The sequence below is a fragment of the Mustela nivalis genome (assembly GCF_964662115.1).
Source record: "Mustela nivalis genome assembly, chromosome: 4".
Classification (NCBI taxonomy): domain Eukaryota; kingdom Metazoa; phylum Chordata; class Mammalia; order Carnivora; family Mustelidae; genus Mustela; species Mustela nivalis.
In genome coordinates this window covers 118,511,637-118,533,203 of record NC_139023.1, presented here as the reverse complement: position 1 = coordinate 118,533,203, position 21,567 = coordinate 118,511,637, and the positions used below count along the sequence as shown (strand labels likewise).

Here is a 21,567-nt window from a genome sequence, read left to right as displayed (position 1 = left end):
GCATTGGGGGGAGAAATTTCAGTAGTTATGCAGTACACGAAACCAAACACTTCATCTTCTACTACCTAGGCCCAGTGGCCATTCTTCTATCATATCTTGTTAAAAGTATGGACCACATCACACACCCAGTGGTCCATCCAAAAACAAAAACTGCAGCCTAAATCCAACATGCCAGAGACAAATATTCAGCCTTGTATGAGAGAACACCACAGTCTCTGAGCCTCTACCTGTGTTGTTTTGTATAGGCATTCTCTGTACAATTTTGTTACTGGCTATTAAATAAGCAAAGCAAAACAAAACAAAGGCAAATGAAAATAAAAACACAATGGTCCAAAATCTTTGGGATGCAACAAAGACTGTTCTAAGAAGGAAGATTATACCTGTATAGGTTAACCTCAAGAGCAAGAAAAATCACAGATAAAAAACCTAACTTTTCACCTAAAGGAACTAGAAAAAGAAGAACAAAGCCCAAAACCATAGAAGGAAGGAAATAATAATGATTAGAGCAGAAATGAAATAGAAGCCCACCCCGCAAAATCAATAAAACCAGCAGCTAATTCTTTGAAAAGATCAGTAAAATTTATAAACCCTTAGCCAGACTTACCAAAAAAGAAAAAAGAAGAAGCAAGTAAAATCAGAAATGAAGGAAAAAATAATTAATACCACAGACATTCAAAGGATTCTGAGAGTATTAGGAAAAATTATATGCCAATAAACAAGAACAAACTACAAGAAAACAACCTATAAGAAATGGATAAATTCCTAGAAACATACCCTTGCAAAGTTGAATCAGGGAGTATTATAAAATTTGCATAGACTGACTACTGGCAATCAAATTAAATCAGTAATCAAAAAGCTCCCCAAAATACAAAGTCCGGGACCAGATGGTTTCAGAGCTGTTTTCTACCAAATATTTAAAGAAGAATTAGTACCTATTCTTCTCAAACTATTCCAAAAAATAGAAGAGGAAGGAAAGCTTTCAAATTTATTCTAAATGGCCAGCATTGTCCTGACACCAAAAAAAGAGATACTACAAGAAAAAGAAAACTACAGGCCAATATCTTTGATGAACATACATATACACCTATGATGAAGTTTAATGTATGTTAGACACAGTAAAAGAGTAACAACAACAAATATAAAACAATTATAACAATATATGGTAATAAAAGTTATGTGAATGTGTCTCTCAAAGTATCTTATTGTACTATACCCACAGTTCTTTGATGTGAGATGACAGAATTCCTACACAAGATGAAGTGAGATACATGACACAGGCATTACAATATACTGTTAGGCTACAACTAACCTGATGATATGTCAGCAGGATCATCTGCTTCTGAACAGCAGGTGACCTCACAAAACTGAAATGGCAGGAAATGAAGCCATGGATAAAGGAGGGGTGGGGGGACTACCATACTCTGAAATGTACAAACCTTGCCTGGGTTTTAATAGGCCCCATTAACCAGTCACCAAGCCCCTATCATCCCTAAACATCTATTATGGGCAATGTGCCAGACTTATCTAGCTTTCAGTGTCAATTTCAAACTGATGTATGTAGTTCAAACTGCTCATCCTGGCATTCATTGTTCTGATTCCAACTTATCTTCTAGTCTTTCCCTCCATTAATTTTGACATAAAGTAGGGGAAAGAAGGGGGAAAGGCTACTTATTAAACCATTATGTGTCACATATTTTGTCAGAAATCTTATATAAACTTTCTCATTTAAGCATCATGAATACATTACAGATGGCCTAAACATCCCGGACTTGCCCAAAGCAACATAGTGGAACATGGGAGCTAGGATTTCAATTCAGCTCTGATTAAGCCCATTCTTTTTCTATTAAGTCAGACATCACTATTCCATTTTTCTCAAATACATGTGCAAGTACTCAAGCTATTTCTTTTCTTTTTAAAAATTTTTTTATTCAAGCTATTTCTTCCGAGGGAATAATGTATAGGCACAACTTAAACATTTCTGAATTGCATGAAGCCTTCTCTAAATTCTCCCAGTGGGGTGTGATCACCTTTCTATGAACCCACATAGTACAATGTATTTCTCTAATTTCATTCCTTTTGTATTCTAGACTTGTCTACTTAATACAGTGTTAACTCTCAGAGAAATGTATCTTAATAATACCTATGTATCTTGCCCACATGAGCCTGGGTCATAAGTGATTAAGTCAATATGATTTTGTGGGCTGTATATTTTTCCCCCAATATAAAAGAACTGAGTCAATTTCTTCCTTATTGGTTAAGCTATTGAGTCTTCTTTCATCCAGAACTTTCATCATACCATATTTTGTGCCTTAAGAGTCTAAGTATTAGGATGGCAAGCATTACTAATATGTTACTTCTAAATTTCACTGTTTACATATATACAATTCAAAACTATCATACACATTTTCCCTTATATCAAACCAACATAGTTTGTTTAGTGAAAGGCTTTACTTATCACTGTTGTCTCAAAACTATTTCCTTCATCAGAGGATTATTCTATGAAAAGGGCATTATTATTCATCTTTATCAAGATATTTTTACATTGATATCAGATATGGGCAAGACGCAACAGCTCAAAAATTTCTATACCGAATTCTCTTAAAATGGTCTGTTCAAAGAATGCAATGTCTGTCCTCAACTTTTTAAACAAATTTATCATATATAAATGAAATAGGAAGACAAGATCAGGAAAAGAATATTTACCCAGACATTTCACTCCTCTACTGAACTTCACAGATTTGGGGACTCATAAAGACTGTGTTAAGGGAAAGTAAAACTCAATCTAACCCAAAATATTTTTAAAAATGTATCTGAGGTTCTGACCCTTAGGAGGAAAAAATAGACTACTCCCCCTCCCCCAATATATTAAGAAATTTTAAAAAAGAAAAAAAGATGATACATGCAAGTCTGTTTCTATCATACCATAGTGTATTTTGACACTGAAGCAGACAGGAAGTGAGACCAATTTTTTTGGTGTTCCTCTTAAGTGCTAGCAAAGTCATTCTCAATCAACAAAATAAATTCTGAAAAAGAAAAATACTTCAACCAGAAGCAGATAGGTTTTACTGGTTCAGTGCAGAGAATACATAATGAAACTAATGTGTTTTTACATTTAAACATGACTTACAATGAATTTCAGAAAACAAAGCTTCCCGCAAAAGCATAACAAAACTACGTTAAGACACTCTATTCTCCTTTTTCTAATTTCTTTGTACTTACAATCCGTATCACATATTAGCATGTACTATCAATATATAATACCATTACATACAACATTGCTTTAACTCATACTCATTGTTCTCATAGCTTGAGTCTTTGTCAGCAGAGTGACTTTTACACTACACATTAATCAGAACGGTACTAAGTAGAAAGAGAAACTCCAAATGACACTGCTGCAGTACCTACTACAGGGCGCAATGGTACTCTTAGACTCATTCTTCTTTTGTTTTGGTTTTTTTTAACTGAAGTATAGTTGTCATACATATTATAGGTGCACAATATAGTGATTCAATAGTTCTACACATTAGGCAATGCTCACCACAGTAAGTGTAGTTACCATATGTCACGCAAAGTTATTACATTATTGACTATATTCCCTATACTATACTTTTCATTCTTGTGGTTTATTTTATAACTGGAAATTTGTAACTCTTGATTTCGCTCACCTATTTCACCAATTCCCTGCTCCCAACCTTACCTCTGGCAACCACTATCTTGTCCTCTGTATTTAAGAGTCTCTTTAGTTTTTTGTTTGTTCATTTGTTTTTTCGATTCCCAAAATAAATGAAATCATATGGTATATGTCTTTTCCTAATTGATTTTACTTACCATTTACTTAACATAATACCCTCTAGGTAACAAGATTTTATTCTTTATTATGGCTGAGCAATATTCTACTGTACTTATACCACATCTTTATTCACTTGCTGTTGATAGACACTAGGACTGCTTCCATATCATGGTTATTGTAAATAATGCTGCAATAAACATAGTGCTCCATAGGTATTTACATTTTTCATTTTTTAAAGAACCTCCATACTGTTTTTCATAGTAGCTGTACCACTTTATATTACCAACAGTGCATAAGACTTCTCTTTTCTTCATAACATTGCAAAACCTTTTTTTTTAAGATTTATTTTAGAGAGAGAGCACATGTGTGTACATGGGGTTAGGGGAGCAGAGAGAGAAGGACAGAGAGTCCCAAACAGACTCTGTGCTCAGTATGGAGCCCGAAGTGGGGCTCAATCTCATAATGCTAAGATCACAATCGTAGCCAAAACTAAGAGTCACACACTCAACCAACTGCACTATCCAGGAGCCCCTTATTTCTTGTCTTTTTGATAATAGCCATTCTGACAGGTATGAGGTGATACTGCATTCCAGTTTTAATTTGTATTTTTCTGATACATTGAGCATCTTTTTATGTGCCCGTTGGCCATCTTTCTTCTTTGGACAAACATCTATCCAGGTCCTCTCCTTGTTTTTCATATATGGTCTTTATTATATTAAGATATGTTCCCTCTAAACCCACCTTGTGGAGTTTTTATCATGAACGAATATTGCATTTTGTTAAGTGCTCTTTCTGCATCTATTGATATGACTTTTATCTTTCTTCTTGTTAATGTGATACATTACATTGATTAAGTAGTGAATATTGAGCCAATCTTATATCCCTGGAAAAAAATCTCACTTAATTGTGGTGAATAATCCCTTTAATGTAATGTTGAATTTGGTTTGCTAATATTTTATTGAGGACTTTTGCATCTATGTTCATCAGAGTTACTGGCCTATGATTTCTTTTTTTTGTGGAGTCTCTGTCTTGGTAAAATAAATTTGGGAGTACTCCTTCCTCTTCTATTTTTTGGAATAATCTGATAAGAATAGGTACTAATTCTTCTTCAAACATTTGGTAGAATTCAGGTGTTTGGGAAACCACCTGGTCCTGGACTTTTGTTCATTGGGAGTTTGATAACCAATTCAATTTTGTTACTAGTAACCAGTCTGTTCAGATTTCTATTTCTTCCTAATCCAGTCTTGGAAGATTGTGCTTCTAGAAATTACCATTTCTTCAAGTTGTCCCATTTGTTTTCACAGTAGTCTATTATAGTCCTTTGTACTTCTGTGGTGTTGGTTGTAACCTCTTCTTCATTTCTGATTTTAAATACTCGAGCCCTCTTTTTTCTTTATGTTTTCAAAGAACCAGTTCTTAGTTTCATTGATCATTTCTACCATTTTTTAAGGTCTCTATTTCAGGGACCCCTGGGTGGCTCAGTCATTAAGTGTCTGCCTTCAGCTCAGGTTAGGATCCCAGAGTCCTGGGATTGACCCCCACATGAGGCTCCCTGCTCAGCAGGAAATCTGCTTCTTCCTCTCCCACTTCCCCTTTGTTCCCTCTCTCGCTGTCTCTGTCAAATAAAATCTCTAAACAATAACAACAAAAAAAGTCTCTATTTCATTTATTTCTGCTCTGATCTTTGTTATTTTTTTTTTCTACTGATTTTGGGCTTTGTTCTTCTTCTTTTAGGTATAAGGTTCCTTTAGGTATAAGGTCACATTGTTTGAGACTTTTCTTGTTTCTTGAAATAGGCCTTCATCACATACCAGAGAATTTGCATTGTGCTTCCATTTTCATTTGTCTCCAGGTATATTTTAATTCCCTTTTTTATTTCTTCATTGACCCATTAGTTGTTTAGTAGCAGGTTGTTCAGCATCCATGTTTATGTTTTGGCAAGTGGTTTTTTTTTTTTTTTTGTAATTAATTTCTAGTTTCATACCGTTATGGTGAGAAAAGATGCTTGATGATTGCAACCTTCTTAAGTATATTGATAATTGTTTTGTAACCTAACATGATCTATCCTGGAAAATGTTCCATGTGCACTTTTAAAGAATGTGCTCTGCCCTTTTGGGATGGAATGTTGTATGTATACATATTAAGACCATCTGGTCTAATGTGTTGTTCAAAACCACTGTTTCCTTATGTAAATGATCTGTTCCCTGATGTAAGTAGGGTTTCAAAATTCCCTACTCTTATTGTATACTGTCAATTCTCCTTTTATGTATGTTAATATTTGCCTTACATATTTAAGTGATCCTATGTTGGATGCATAGATATTCGTAATTATTATATCTTCTTGTTGGATTGATTTTATCATTATGTAATATCCTTCTCTGTCTCATTACAGTCTTTGTTTTAAAGTCTATTTTGTTTGATATAAGAATTGCTACTCCTAAAAAAAAAATTGCTACTCCAGCTTTCCTATGTCCATTTTCACAGAATATATATGTGTATACATACACACACACACACATATATGTGTATATATATTTTAAGATTAATTTATTTGAGGAGTGCCTTGGTGGCCCAGCCAGTTAGGCATTCAAATCTTGTGAGCCCCAGATGGGGCTCTGCCCTCGTGGGGAGTCTACTTTTTGCCTTCTTCCCTCCCCCCCACCCCCCGCTTACACACTCTCTATCTAAAATAAATAAATAAATCTTAAGGAAAAAAAAAATTTGAGAGAGAGATTGAGAGATGCCCCTATGTGGAGTATCTTTTTGCATCCCTTCACTTTCAGTCTGTATGCATCTTTACGTCTGAAGTGAGTCTCTTGTAGCAAATAGATCAGTCTTGACTCATTATTCAGTCACCCAATGTCTTTATGGAGCATTTAGTTCATTTGCATTTAAAATAACTATGGATAGGGGTGCATGGGTGGCTTAGCGGTTGAGCAGCCAACTCTTGGTTTCAGTTCAGGTCATGATCTCGGGGTCATAAGATCAAGCCCTATGCTAGGCTCTGTGCTCAGCATGGAGTCTGCCTGTCCCTCTCCCTCCCTCTGCTCCTTCCCCAATCTGCACATGAGCACTCTCATAAGTAAATAAAATCTTAAGAAAAAAAAATGACTACTGATAGATACGTACTTATTGTTGTACTTATTATGTACTCTTTGTTGTTTTCTGGTTGTTTTTATAATTCTTCACTTGCTTTCTTCCCTTGTGATCTGATGACATTCTTCAATTGTATGACTGGATTCCTTTATCTTTAGTGTATCCATTATAGGATTTTGATTCGTGGTTACCTTGAAGTTCCTAGTTAACATCCTGTGCATATAGTGGTCTATTTTAAGTTGACAGTCACTCTAAATCCATAAAAAAACATAAAAACTATACTTTTATTCTCCCCCTTCCATGTTTTATACTTATAAGTGACTGAACTACTATATTTACTATATGTTTGACTTTACTAGTAGAATTTTTTTCTTTTCATGATTTTCTTATTTCTAGTTTTGGCTCTTTTTCCACTTAAAAATTCCTTGTAAGGCCAATTTAGTGGTAATGAGTTCCAAATTTTGTTTGGAAAACTCTTTAATTCTCTTTCAGTCCTGAATGATCTTGCTGGGTAGCATATTCTTGGTTATAGGTTTTTTCTTTTGGCACTTTGAATATACCATGCTACTCTCTTATGGCCTGAAAAGTTTCTGCTAAAAAAATCAACTGATGGCCTTAGGTTTCCCTAGTTGCTTTTCTCTTGCTTTTAAGACTCTCTTTATTTTTAACTTTTGATGTTTTAATTAGTATATGTCTTGGTGTGGACCTCTTTGGGTTCATCAAGTTTAGGGTTCTTTGTACTTCCTGGACCTGGATGCCTGTTTCCTTCCTCAGGTTGGAGAAGTTTTCAGCAATCATTCCTACAAATAAGTTCTCTGCCACTTTCTCTCTCTCTGCTTTCTGGAGCCCCTATAAAGCAAATGTCAGTATGCATTATATTGTCCAGAGGTCCCTTAACATTCGTTTATTCGTTCATTCAATCATTTATTTGCTGTTCAACTTGGATGATTTCCACTCCCCTACCTTCCACATCACTGACCCATTCTTCTGCATCTTCTAATCTGCTATTGATTTCCTCTAGCGTCTTCTTTATTTCAGTTATTATACCCTTCAGCTTTGATTGGTTCTTTCTTTTTTTTTTTTTAAGATTTTATTTATTTATTTGAGAGAGAGAGAGAGTATGAGAAGGGGGAGGGTCAGAGGGAGAAGCAGACTCCCTGCCAAGCAGGGAGCCCGATGCAGGACTCGATCCTGGGACTCCAGGATTATGACCTGAGCTGAAGGCAGTCGCTTAACCAACTGAGCCACCCAGGCGCCCCTGATTGGTTCTTTCTTACATTCTCTGTTGAAATCCTCGCTCAGTTCATTTACTCTTCTCTCAAATCTGTCAAGCATGTTTATGACCATTAGTTTGAATTCTGTATCAAGTAGATTGCTCACCTGTTTCACTTAGTTCTTTTTCTGAGGTTTCTCTCTCTTTTTTTTTTTTTGAACATATTCCTCTCACCCCTCATAATGTCTGTCTGTGTCAAGTGCATCAGATATGTCTTCTTGTCTTGAAAGTAGTGGACTTGTGTGGAGGGCTTCTTATGTGGCCTAGTAGAACAATGCCACCCCTGATCACCAGAACCAGGCACTCCAGGGGTGTCACCTGTGTGGGCTGCATGTGCCCTCCTATTGTTACTGGGCCATGACTGCTGCAAGTACACTGGTGGGTGGGCTGGCCCCCACCCGGATGAGTACATTGACCAGCCTCAACTACCACGGACACACTGATGTACCACACGGCTGGCTCCTAGTACAGCTGGCTGAATGGCCTGGCTGCAGCTACTATGGGCAAGATGGTGGGTGAGGTTAGCCCCTGGTACAGATGACTAGAGGCTTAGCTGCAACTGTTGTGGGAGTGCTGGTGGGCAGGAATCACTTGGGAAGAGCTGCCTGCTGGGTATGAGGGGGCAGTAATTGCTTTGGGGGAAGGGAGAAGGGGGGAATGATATCTGCCAGCACTTTCACTCTCAGAGAAAGTTCTTACACATCTTAAACATCTCAACCTCTCCAGCATATTCACTAAAATTAGTCAATAAATCTTCTTCATATATATGCTAGGCATTTTTCAAACTGCTTTTCAAACTGTGCTGGGTCTGAGAGAGAGTAATATAGGTGCTGGCCCTTTAAAAGGAGAGTCTCTGTTCCTTATAGCCCTCCAGCTCATCTACAGATAAGCCCTGCTGATTTTCTTTTCTTTTTTTTTTAAATTTTATTTTTTCAGTGTTCCAAGAGTCACTGTTTATGCAACACACCAAGTGCTCCATGCAATATGTGCCCTCCTTAATACCCACCACCAGGCTGATTTTCAAAGCCAGATATTATGGAGGCTCAGTTTCTCAGTACAAATCTCCAGGGTGTGGGGTACCCAGTGTGGGGCTTGATCTCTTCATTCCTCAAGGAGGACCTCCTTGTGATATCCCTTCCACTATGCAGAGGTTTGGCTCCCAGCCACATCCCTGCCCTTCCTACCCTTCTCAATGTGATCTTTTCTTTATGTCTTAAGCTGTGGAAGAGCTGTTCTGTTAGTCCTCAGGTCATTTTCAAAGGGAACTGCACTTTATGTAGTTGCACCCTGATGTGTCCATGGGAGGGGTGTTCAGAATTCTCCTACTCTGTCATCTTCCCAACCTCCTGTTCTAGAAAGTCTAGATTCATTCTTCTTTAAAATAACTGTAGTCTGTACTTTCTAGGATTCAGTTAGGTGAAGATTTTAAGATGATACAAAATATTACATTCTATACAGTATCTGATAGGCTATACTCATTATTTCATTTCTATTTACAAAAGCAAAGAATAGAGATTTTAAATTTTGAATCAAGCAGTCCAAAAGAAAATACACTGTGGCAATAACCAAAGGAGAAGCTGCTCTTTGACAAACTGGATTACAGTTACAATAGTTCCTACTTAGTCAAGGTATATATGACTTCTAACAATTTAGTGCTGTGATTTAAAACCTGTTTTTCTTAGCATTACCATATATTAGATACAACTGTTAACAAAGTCTGTTTGTTAAATACTAGTGTCATTTCCAGAGACTATAAACATTTTCACTGCGTTGAATACTTTGTAAGCTATTTCTATTTTGGAATCTGCTTTATTAATAAGACCAGCTATTAACATTTCACTACCATAATCATTTGTTTGAACTGGATTACATAATTTATAGTCATAATCATTGGGAAGTCTAGTATTAAGTAGTAAAAAAAAAATTATTTTATTTTTAAAGATTTATTACTTTTAGCAAAGTGGAGGGGCAGAGGAAGAAAGAATCTTTAGCAGGCTCCACACAAATCATGGAGCCCCGTGTAGGCCTTGGTCCCACAACCCTGAGGTCACAACCTAAGCCAAAACCAAGCAAAAACCAAGAGTTGGGACACTTAAACAACTGTACCACCTAGGCAACCCTAAGAAGTAAAAAAAATTTTAAGAAGACTTGAATTTCACCTAAGTATGTGAACAACATGTATGAACTCTCTCTTAGGTAGGGACTCTTTTACTTATTAGTTTTGTTTAAGAATGTCACAGAAGTCACAGGAGTGTACCTAAAGATAAAAAATGGTAATTATTTGAATCAAAATTATATACCTACCAAAAAATAAATTGACTAGTAAATTGTTTCTATGTGTGAAAAGATAATTCCCATTCAATATCTGAAATGAAACAAAAAACACAAAGCTAGAAAATAATTACTTACTTAGAGAAAGCTAGGCTTGTCAGGCACAATCCCCCTTAGTACAGTAGACTACTAATTTTATATTGGGTTTAGGAGGAAAATGGATTTTCAGCAGCTTCAAAACATGGTTACCGGAAGGGCTACCATTTACTGGGTGGCTTGCAAAATCCTGTTCATTAAAGCAGGTTGTTGTTGATTGACTACACGGACTTAAAACCAATTCTATAGAACTGTCATTTACTCAGTAAGTCACTCAAATCAGTTTTAAAACTGCTGTTAGCATGGCTACACAAGAACAAGTCTTCTCCTAGGAGTGTGGAAACTTTCTTTCATTTTCAGAAGGTAGGTACATAAATCAACACACACAAACATATACATACTGTATATGTAAATCATATGGTTTTATAATCACATTTCAAGAAATTGCAATAAAAAATAGAAATATTGTCACTGTTAAGGGGAAATACTACTTGTCTTACAATACATTCATTTAATCAGTCAGTCATCACATCTTATATACCCCAGGTTATGTTAATTCAAAGAGGAATATGAAAAGCAACAAACAAGTGCTTTTTTTTTTTTTCAAAGATTTTATTTATTCATTTGACAGACAGAGATCACAAGTAGGCAGAGAGGCAGGCAGAGAACAAGGAAGGCAAGCAGGATCCCTGCTGAGCAGAGAGCCCAATGCAGGGCCTGATCCCAGGACGCTGAGATTGTGACCTGAGCCAAAGGCAGAGGCTTTAACCCACTGAGCCACCCAGGCACCCGAACAAGTGCTTTATAGCAGTGCTATTCAAAATGAGTTGGTCCACAATTTTTTTTTTTTTTACAGGTCTGCAATGAGGTAAGTACAAAAATGGAGTGTTTAGAAACTCTTACAGGAAATTTATATTTGACAGAATAAGTTGATGCCTTTTGAATCTGAAAAATTGAAGTCTATATTTTGAAAAATTGAAGTTTATATTTTGTGCATCCATTTCTTTTAATTTTTCTAGTAATTAGTCTTTGTTGTCTTTTATAAAAATTTCAGTCACAAACTGGTCTTTCACCACAAAGAGAAGCACTACTTCAGAACACTCAGAAAGTTAGATAGCCACAACAGACGAGGGTGTTATATTTTGCTATGAGGATACAGGCAAAAAGAATGTATATCACAAAATATCAAGTAAGTAAATACCTGAATCAAAATTGGAAGACTGGTGACAAAACTGGAAGAATGATGACAGAACACATTTAAAGGCCGCATCATCTGTCCACTAGGGGCAGTAGGAGATTATGTTGTATGAAAAAATAAAAAAACAAAACAAAAAAAGAACACGAATGACTCTGAGATAAAAACTGCTTCAAAAGAATCAAATTCTAAATGTGAAGAAATTTAGGAACACCTTAACCTCTCGATTTTTACTATTTTCCTTTAAAAGAAAATGTATACACAAAAGTAATCTAATCTTTAAAAAAGGTTATCTAAGATAAGTCTTCCCTAAAAAAAGATGATTAAGACATGACATAATTCCTACCATTAATGAGCCTGCATTATCCAGTTGGGACAAAACAGATAATAATAATAATAATGTGGTAAAGGCAATAGCAAAGAGTAATGCTGGATATTATGGAAGAACCCAAACTAGCCTGGAAGATCAAGACTCCCCACTGAATGTGAAAGCTCCCATGTACTCAAAATTCCCATTCCACTCTACCCAACTATAACTAAGTTTCATACATTCTACTTCCTCAGTTCCTCTCATATTGTTGGCCCTGCCTCTCCAGCAATATCATTTTAGTCCCAGGCCCCATCATCTCACAGCTATGAGTATAGCCTCCCAACAGCCTGTTCTCTCACCAGGGCATCCTTCCTACTGCTGCCAGTTATCATTCCCAAATTAAAATCAGATCATAGCACCTCAATGCTTTAAAAAAAAAAAATCCATGAATAATGTTAAAAAATTCCATGAATAATGTAAAAGTAAGGAGAAAGAAAACTGGATACAAGATCTTATGATCTCTATTTTATAAAGATGCATATGTGGTAGATTTCCAACCACAGGATGGTTCCAACAGCAACTGCAGTTTTGGAATCAATTAATGAAATGATTCCAAAAGTCTCTATTTATTATAGAAAAATCTATGGAGGAAAACAAGAAAACCTAAGTTTAAAGTGGGTCACTGAAATTTACGGAATGGGGCATATACAGTATATTCCCAAAAGTTCTTCAAATTCTAAGAATGAAAGGGAAATGACTAAATATTTACTGTTATTATAGCTACAGTGCCTGTTTTAACTAAGTTAAATATTCTTTTAGGTCATAAACATTTTGTAATACTCTAATGTCCCTTATATAATGACCATAAGATACAATTACTGATTTTATAGAACTTAAAAAAAGGTAGTATGGGGCACCTGGCTGGCTCAGTCTGGAAGAGCATGTGACTCTTGATCTTGTGGTTATGAGTTCAAGCCCCATGTTCAGTGTAGAGGACGTCAATGAATAAATTAAAACTTTAAGAAATAAAAATAGGGGTGTGCCTGGGTGGCACAGTCAGATAAATGTCCCACTCTTGATTTTGGCTGAAGTCGTGATCTCAGGGTTATGAGACAGAGCTCAGTGACAGGCTCCACGTTCATCAGAGTCTGCTTGAGAGTCTCTCTCCCTCTCCCTCTGCCCCTCCCACTTGTGCACTGTCACTTTCTCTCTCTAGAATAAATCTTAAAAATAAAATAAAAATAAAATAAAAAGAGGTAGTATGGTATACCAGATAAAACAGTGACTTAGGTATCAGGATAATTGGATTTTAACTAGCTACATTTTTGCGAAGTTACCTCATCTCTCCAAATCTGTTTCTTCATTTATAAAAGAACAGGATTGTAAGTCATGGATCAGTAATTATTTTCTGTGAAGGGCCAAACAGTAAACTTTCTAGGCTTTGTGAGTCATATAGTCTCTTTCATGACCACTCAACTATGCCATAGTAGTACGAAAGCAGCCAGAGACAATATGTAAAGAAATAAGTGTGACTGTGTTCCAATAAAACTTTATTTACAGAAGTGAAAACAAGCTGAGTTTGGCCTATAAAACCCTAGCTTTAGGTAATCACTGTTTACTTCTAAAATATAAGAGTATTTTTTTTTCTGTTTAAAATTCCTGGGGCACCTAGGTGGCTCAGTCACTAAGCGTCTGCCTTCAGCACAGGTCATGATCCGAGGGTCCTGAGATCAAGACCTGCATTGGGCTCCTCCTCAGGGGGTCCTGCTTCTCCCTCTCCAACTCCCCCTGCTTGTATTCCCTCTCTTGCTATCTCTCTCTCGTCAAATAAATAAATAATCTTAAAAAAATAAAATTCCTAAGCTGTTATCTTATTATATATATTTAAGATTTATTAAGATTTTATTTATTTATTTGAGACAGAGATAGAGAATGAGCAGGGGGAGGGGCAAAGGGAGAGGGAGAAGCAAGTATGAGGCTTGATCCCAGGACTCTGGGATCATGACCTGAGCCGAAGGCAGAAGCTTAACCAACTGAGCCACCTAGGCCCCTCTAAAGATTAATTTATTTGAGAGAGAGAGACAGAGCACGCATGCATGCAGTGGGGAAGGGCAAAAGGCAGAGAGAGAGAATCTCAAGCAGATTCCCCACTGAGCACAACACCTCAAGCAGGCTCCATCCCACAACCCTGAGATCATGACCTGAGGTGAAATCAAGAATCTAACACTTATCTGACTGAGCCACCCAGGCACCCTGTTTGCCTGGATTTTTAGATAAATCTTTTAGCCATATCTAACAGGGCACATAAACCAGTGATTAACAGAAGACTTTAGGATCAGAAAGCTTTGGGATTCTCTATTAGCTATTAGCCTTGGACAAGTCACTTAAAATCACTTTGAGCCTTAGCTTTCTTATAAGGTTGTTCTGAAGTTTAAATGAACTAATATTAAGGGGGGTGCCTGGCTACCTCAGTTGAAAGAAAAATGCAACTCTTGATCTTGGGGTTGTGAGTTTGAGTCCCATGTCAGGGGTAGAGACCACTTAAATTAGCAAAACTTTTTTTTTTAGAGCTTAAATGAAGTAATAATGTATAAAGTATCTAATCCTGTATCTAGTATACAATAAACATTCAATCAAGAACATTATTAATTTTGTAATAACTTTACATTAATGTATGATATTATATTACATATAACATATTACATAATATTACATTATTACAAATTCACTTTTTAAAATTATATGATCCTGAGACCTTGGTCAGGAACACAGTACTCCATTTTTTCCAGCAAACAAAAGATGACAACTGGCTATAGTACCCCATCTTCCTCTTGTTTTGACTTTTTTTTTTAAATGACTATAGTCAGCTTTGAGTGCATACTATCTACTTACTAGCTCTATGACCTTGGTAAAGTTATATAACCTTTCATTTTTCTTCACCTGTAAGAATGTGAAAACAACAGTACCAACTGTATAGGATTGTTATAAGAATTAAATGAGTCAATAAGTTGGCACATAAACCATAAAAGTAACTGCTATTATTTGAGTTAGATACTTAACATTTGTTTCTTTCAGTACTCAGACAACCTGAACAGGTACTGTTCCTATATTACAGCTATAGATAATGAGGCTCAGAGAAGCTAAGAAACCTACCCAAGGTCACCAGTGATTAAGTGGCAATGCCCAGGACTCAAAATAGGCTTGTCTGACTACAAAGCCAAAATTCTTGCCACAAGGCTAAAGATGACATTAACTATATCTCTGTATGGCATATACAAATGACTTTTAAGAACTAAAATAGGGGTATTAATAATAATCTCCCTATACAGGAAACATTTTTTAATTTTTTAAAGTTCAAGGGTAGGAAAACACACATAAAATCATAGACCTTCTGAAAATAATAGTTTTCCCATAAATAAAATTTTTCCTGAAATGATTCTTTTTAAATTATGTCCAATTAATTTAACTCAAACTTTCATTATTAAAGTATTAAGCAATCCTCAGCATTAAAGTAACTAAAGACGCAGCATAGTGACTTATCTTGTACACATAAAGTATTACTCAATGCTGGCTGGCATTCACCTCTAATTGATCTGTGAGATTTATATAGGGCTCAGACTAATTTTATAAAAAGCAAACCTAGAGAGCCAAATACAGTTCTGTTACTTTATTCCATAAATTCCCAAGTATTGTTTTGGAACTTGAGCTTTGAAAAGCTTTGCAGTTCAAATGAAAATACTGAGCAGCGGTGCTTGGGTGGCTCAGTTGGTAAGCAACTGCCTTTGGCTCAGGTCATGATCCTGGAGTCCTGGGACTGAGTCTCACATCGGGCTCCCTGCTCAGCTGGGGGGTCTGCTTCTCCCTCTGACCTCTCCCTTTTCACGCACGCTCTCTCTCTCAAATAAAAAAATTAAATCTTTAAAAAGAAAAAGACAAAAAAAAAAAAACCACTGACCAATATTAAAGGGGAAAATAAAAAATACCTCAAGAAAAAAGACCAAAAGACATTACTCCACTGCATAGATTTATTCTTTTTTTTAAAGATTATTTATTTATTTGAGAGAGAGAGTGAAAGAGCAAGCATCAGAGAGGAGAGGGTCAGAGGGAGAAGCAGACTCCCTGCTGAGCAGGGAGCCTGATGCGGGACACTCCATCCCAGAACTCCAGGATCATGATCTGAGCCTAAGGCAGTTCCTTAACCAACTGAACCACCCATGCAGCCCTGCACTGGTTTATTCTTAAGTTTGTGCTGCATTACCTCATTCACCTTATTCTCTTCTAGCCCTATAAATGCTACTGGTAACTGATCCAGAAGAGAAGCTGGCTTCGTACTGTAAAGCTCCAAAGCTCAACCTAATACTAATAAGAAACTTAGGGTAGTTTGATGTAGCTCACTTCCAACTCTTATAAGAATGAACCCAAACTTAGAACTCTAACCTAACTCTAAAATTCGCCAAATGCAAGTAAGATTAATCTTCAATGTCCTAAAATTACAATTATAATCTAATCTTCATAAGCAGATAGTCAATTTTATTTCTGAACCAGAAATTCTGAAAGTCAAAATAACCATTAATTAAGAATTAATAAAACATTACACTCTGTGCTATATAGGAAGAAATATCATATAACAACAAATACATTACATAAATATCATTATCTAGTTTGTAAGATAAAATACTTAATTTTCTTTAGCATTTGGTGTTCTGTTGAGAAAAGAAAAAATGTTCAAATTTTAGGTTAAGGAAACCAAATTATCTTTTAGCATTTCAAAATAATATTCTAACATGTTAGATTGTATTAGGGTATCACTCCTTGTCAAGTATTCTATTGCCCATCAAGATGGGTGGGGAGGAATGGACACTATCTGCCTAAAAATAATGGTATCAATAATCAGTGGCATCATCTCCATATATAAGCAACAGCACTACTGTTCATATGAACATAGTATAACATTAATATCAGCCTCTAGTTCTGGAAGAAAACAGGCATTCACGGTGGTTCAAAAAAAAATCCCTAATATTAAAAATAATGTGAAAAGAATGCCTGGATGGCTCAGTCTGCTAAATATCCAACTTTTGACCTCAGTTCAGGTCTTGCTCTCAGGATTGTAAATTTGAGGGTTTTTTTAAGTTGAACTTCACGCTGGGTGTGGAACCTACTTTAAAGATAATAATAATAATCTGCAAAATATTTACTAAAGAAGCCTGCCTACATAACTTATGTTAGTAGTTCTTAGAACCTTTGCTGGGGTTGTCGACGAACCTCTTCTGAACAGCTGTTGAAAGCATTGGGTCTTCTCCCCACAATGTACAGTTATTCAGAGTTCAGACTCTTTTAAGACTATGGACACACCCATTGGCGTGTTAAGATCTAGGTTAAGAACCAGACAGATGAAGCAGAAATTTTCTCAAAGCACCTTTGACTCTCTTTCATAATTTCACCTCTGATTCATAAGAACCAACTAAATCATTCATAACTAGACAACAAAGTCTCCTGTAAAAACAGCCCTTAAAAAAAAAAAAAAAGTTTGATAGTATTTACTTAAGCAGTATTACCTGAAAATATACTGGCAGCATTTTAAAACACAACATGAAACTAGTTATATGAATAAACATTACAGTGTATTACAGTTTATAGAATGATTTCACATTATTATAACAATTAATACTTTTATTTCCCTTTTACAGCTAACAAAATGGAGGTTCAGAAAATAACTTGCCCTGGTCATACAGCCAACAAATGGAGACTTGGGATTCTAAATGAGTTGTCTAGTTCCAGAACTGAGATTACTTAGTACATTACTATATCCTGATGCTTCCACAAAAAACCCTCAAGAGAGAGAAAACAGATTAAAAAGAAAGAAAGAAAGAAAGAAAGAAAGAAAGAAAGAAAGAAAGAAAGAAAGCAAGCCAGCCAGCCAGTCTAACGGGTCACATTCTAGTGTAGATATATCTTGGCATCAATAAAGAAAAATTAGTGTATTTAAAATGTTTAATTTCCTTTCGCTTCACTGGTGAATATAAAACATGGTTTTCAGAAAAATAAATGGTCAAGCTAATGAGTTTTAGGACTGAAAAATAGGACATTTTGTTATTTTATGAGGCATTCCTTCTTATTCGTCTCTTCAATTCTTAATATACAAAATAAATAACTCCTGAAAATGAAAAAATAAGAAACTTAAAGTTTAAACATCCATTTTTTTAAAAAACAAAAACTACTAGAAATTAATTTTTAGGATGTTCAAAATATTTCTTGTAAGACATTTTTTAAATAATAATACTCATTTCCATTCTCTACAACTCCTAAAATTTCTTGATTTTTTTAAAAAAGTGTCATTTGTCTAAATGCATAGGATATACAGTACCCTACTGTAAACTATAAACTTTAGGTGATAATGATCTGTCAATGTAGACTCATTGATTGTAACAAATGTGCCATTTTTTTGTGGGCATTTTGATGGTGGGGGAGGCTGTGCCTATGTGGAGACAGGCAGGGGTCATATGGAGGCAGAGCCTATACAGTAAATCTGTACCTTCCACTCAATTTTGCTGTGAACCTAAAACTGCCCTAAATATAAACTCTTTATTTTGCAAAAGGGCTGGGGCGGATGTGTCAAAATTCACCTCATTTTCTTAGCAAATGAGGAAATAATTGTTTTCTAAAAATTACCCTGTGAATTAAGTTTCCTGCCAGAATACAGAACGTGCAATTATTACAGCATATATAATCATTTAAAAAACCATTAACAGTAATCTTACCAAATGCTAAAAGAATTAGTTTTAAACGTTAATATGAAACTAAGTGCACATGTGAGTATAGTTATCTTAAGACTCCTTTTTATATTTATGTTCGTGTTATTTGATATTTTAAAAGGCAATGGCAATATAGCAAGGGACTAAAAGTCTAAGCGGGTCATGGGTTGACTGACAAACTAAAGGGAGTGCCTGTAGGAAGGAGGAGGAAAAGCAGGAGCCAATGAAAAAAGTCACCGCCAAGCAGTGACTGTTCCCCCAAGTCGACCTTCTGCCGGGGTCAGGATTCGAGGGAGATACAGAAAGGATATCCTCATAGAGTGAGCATGAAGAACAGCAAGAATGAAACAATTATCGACTTATAAGAAAGAAAAACAATGCAAATAGAAACGAAAAAGTGCAACTAGTAGATAGCATACTTGTGTCAACCCAGGTTTTTCAAGAAGCTTTCCCCAAAGTGTCTTCTAAACGTGGTAACCACCCACAGTGGCAACATTAGCATAAAGGGCCCAAAATAGTTATGCTATTACAGCAGATTAAAAGGAATACTGAGAATGGTTCAGTTTCATCAAAGTCATCTGATTCAACCCTGCCCAGCGGGAGTGTATACATTACGTTTTACAACGCTTTTTATACCCAGGTGTGCAGATGCTACGATGGTGCAAATCCAGTAAAGGACAAGCCCGGGGCTAGAAAACTGCCAACTCTGTAGACTAACCGCTATGCCTGAAAAAACCAGCAAATTAACTCAGCCCATAACTGAGTGGAAGGAAGAAGAAACAGCGGGCTCTGGGGCAGTAGAACAAACTCCGTGGAGCGGCTGCGCCTTCGGAAAGGGGCTGCAGTTGCAGGTGTCACACCAGGAGGCACTCTTGGACCAGGTCTCCACCACCGCGGAAGGGGCACCTGGCGCGGGCAGCAAACCCCCGACAGCAGCAATTCCGACCAGCAGCGAGCCCCACGGAGAGACAAGTCCCCGACAGGCGGCGAGCCCCTCCGACCGGCCAGTCCCGGACCCGCGACAAGCCCCCAGGGCGGGCCCGCCCCCGGCGGGCGGCGAGTCCCCGTGCCGCAGGGCCAGGAGACAGCCCACCTGCCGCGCGCCCACAGGCCGGCCGCCCCGCTCCTGCTGATTCCTTGCACCCCACCAAACACCTGCCTGTCCTTCTCCTCTTCGAAGGACCGAGAGCAGAGAGCCAAGGGGGCCACCGACGCGGCTGACAGAGCCAGAGGCGGGGGATTTCCTCCGGGAAATGCGACCCCGTCCCCCTTCCCCACCCCGCGCCGAGCGGAGCGACGGAAAACGTGCAGCGGTTTAATGGGCCCCAAACCCTCTCAGCTGTGGAGTTGTAGTTACTGCTTGTAGGGCTGGAGTTTCCGCGAGCCGGAGGCGCAAGCCCGGGCGGCGTTCGGGTTTCGGGCTGGGGTAAGGGAGGGCTCGGCGTGAACGGACAGCATCGCACAAAGGGAAGCGAGGAGCGACGGGGAATGAGCGCAGTTACCTCGGTCCCCGGCTCGTCCCTCCGCTCGGTTTCTGCCGGCCTCGCCCAGGCTGCGGCTGCCCTGCCAGGCTCCCGCAGCCCAGCGCCTTCCCGCAGCACCCAGCGGCGCCGCACTAAGCCCCGCGCGAGCACCACACGGACGCGCGCTCTGCTGCACGGCCCCGTAGAGCCCTGGCCGGCGCCCGGCGTCCTCACGGCTCAGCCTCGAGAGCCGCAGCCTCTGGGGCGGCGAGCGGAGCGCGCGCCGGAGCCTGCGCACTGCACCCTGGGAGGTGTGGTTTCTGGTTACCTCCTCCGGGGGCCCGCCCCCACGTCCTCGCCGCCCCCGTTCGCTCGTGGGCGTCGCGAGTGCTCCGGCGACTCGCCGTGCGGTGCTGCAGGGGGGAAGGTAGACCAGGGCCTGGGGGACGTCTGCAAAAACAGTGCTGGGTGGGACACCGCATCCGTATCTCTGAAGTTCTCCGTTTCTGCACTTCAGTGGCCATACAGAATTTAGTTTCATTTTATATCCATCAACTCCCCCTCCCGCGCGCTGAGTGTTCCTTGGGATTATATCTTTTTAAAAATGGGGTGGGGGGGGGGGAGACTTCCGTTTCTATTCCTGTCACTTTGCCCGCATGCTCTGCAGAGGATATACACAGCAGCTCGTGTTTATAAAGACAGGCGCAAAGTTGACAAACCGAAGGAAGCAGTTAATTGACCTAAGCTGACACTGCCAAAAACCATTGCTAGTAAAAATGTTGAAATAAAACAATTTTTCAATAAAGTCAGTGGAATGTGGAGGTAGGAGATTAAGAGAGCGCAAAGAAAAAAATTTTTTAAATGTTCTCCTAATGTGTCTTTTGTTAGAACCATCTCAAGCTTTTACAACCCCAGCAATCTCCTTCAGAATACATCCAACCCTAGGTACATTTATGAATGTTAAACATGGGTTTGTATTGATTTTACTAGAAAAAGTGGTCTTTAAAAATTGGTAGCATCTGGGACGCCTGGGTGGCTCCGTGGGTTAAGCCTCTGCCTTCCTCTCAGGTCATGATCTCAGGGTTGCAATGGGCTCTCTGCTCAGCGGGGAGCCTGCTTCCCTCTCTCTCTGCCTGCCTCTCTGCCTACTTGTGATCTCTGTCAAATAAATAAAATCTTAAAAAAAAAAAAAATGGTAGCATCTTGGAATGCCTGGGTGACTCACTGTTAAGCCTCTGCCTTCAGTTCAGGTCATGATCCCAGGCCTTGGGATCCAGTCCCTCCTCCTGCTCCTTGCTCAGCAGGGAGCCTGCTTTTCCCC

General features: G+C 38.2%; 1 protein-coding gene across 9 annotated transcripts in view; it reads right to left on the bottom strand.

Moving 5' to 3' along the window:
* The window catches only part of KLHL8 (kelch like family member 8), a 57,277-nt gene extending 36,709 nt beyond the window's left edge, over positions 1-20,568 (bottom strand). The window contains exons 1-4 of one of the 9 annotated variants that reach the window (XM_082726651.1): positions 20,286-20,553; positions 11,728-11,806; positions 10,464-10,524; positions 2,923-3,023 (exon numbers count right to left, since the gene is read on the bottom strand). The gene's annotated coding sequence lies outside the window, so the exon portion shown is untranslated. Of the gene's footprint in view, positions 1-2,922; positions 3,040-10,463; positions 10,525-11,727; positions 11,807-20,285 lie in introns of all 9 variants that reach the window. The other 8 variants (XM_082726653.1, XM_082726655.1, XM_082726650.1 and 5 more) reach the window with 8 other exon arrangements.
* Positions 20,569-21,567: the final 999 nt, after the last annotated feature.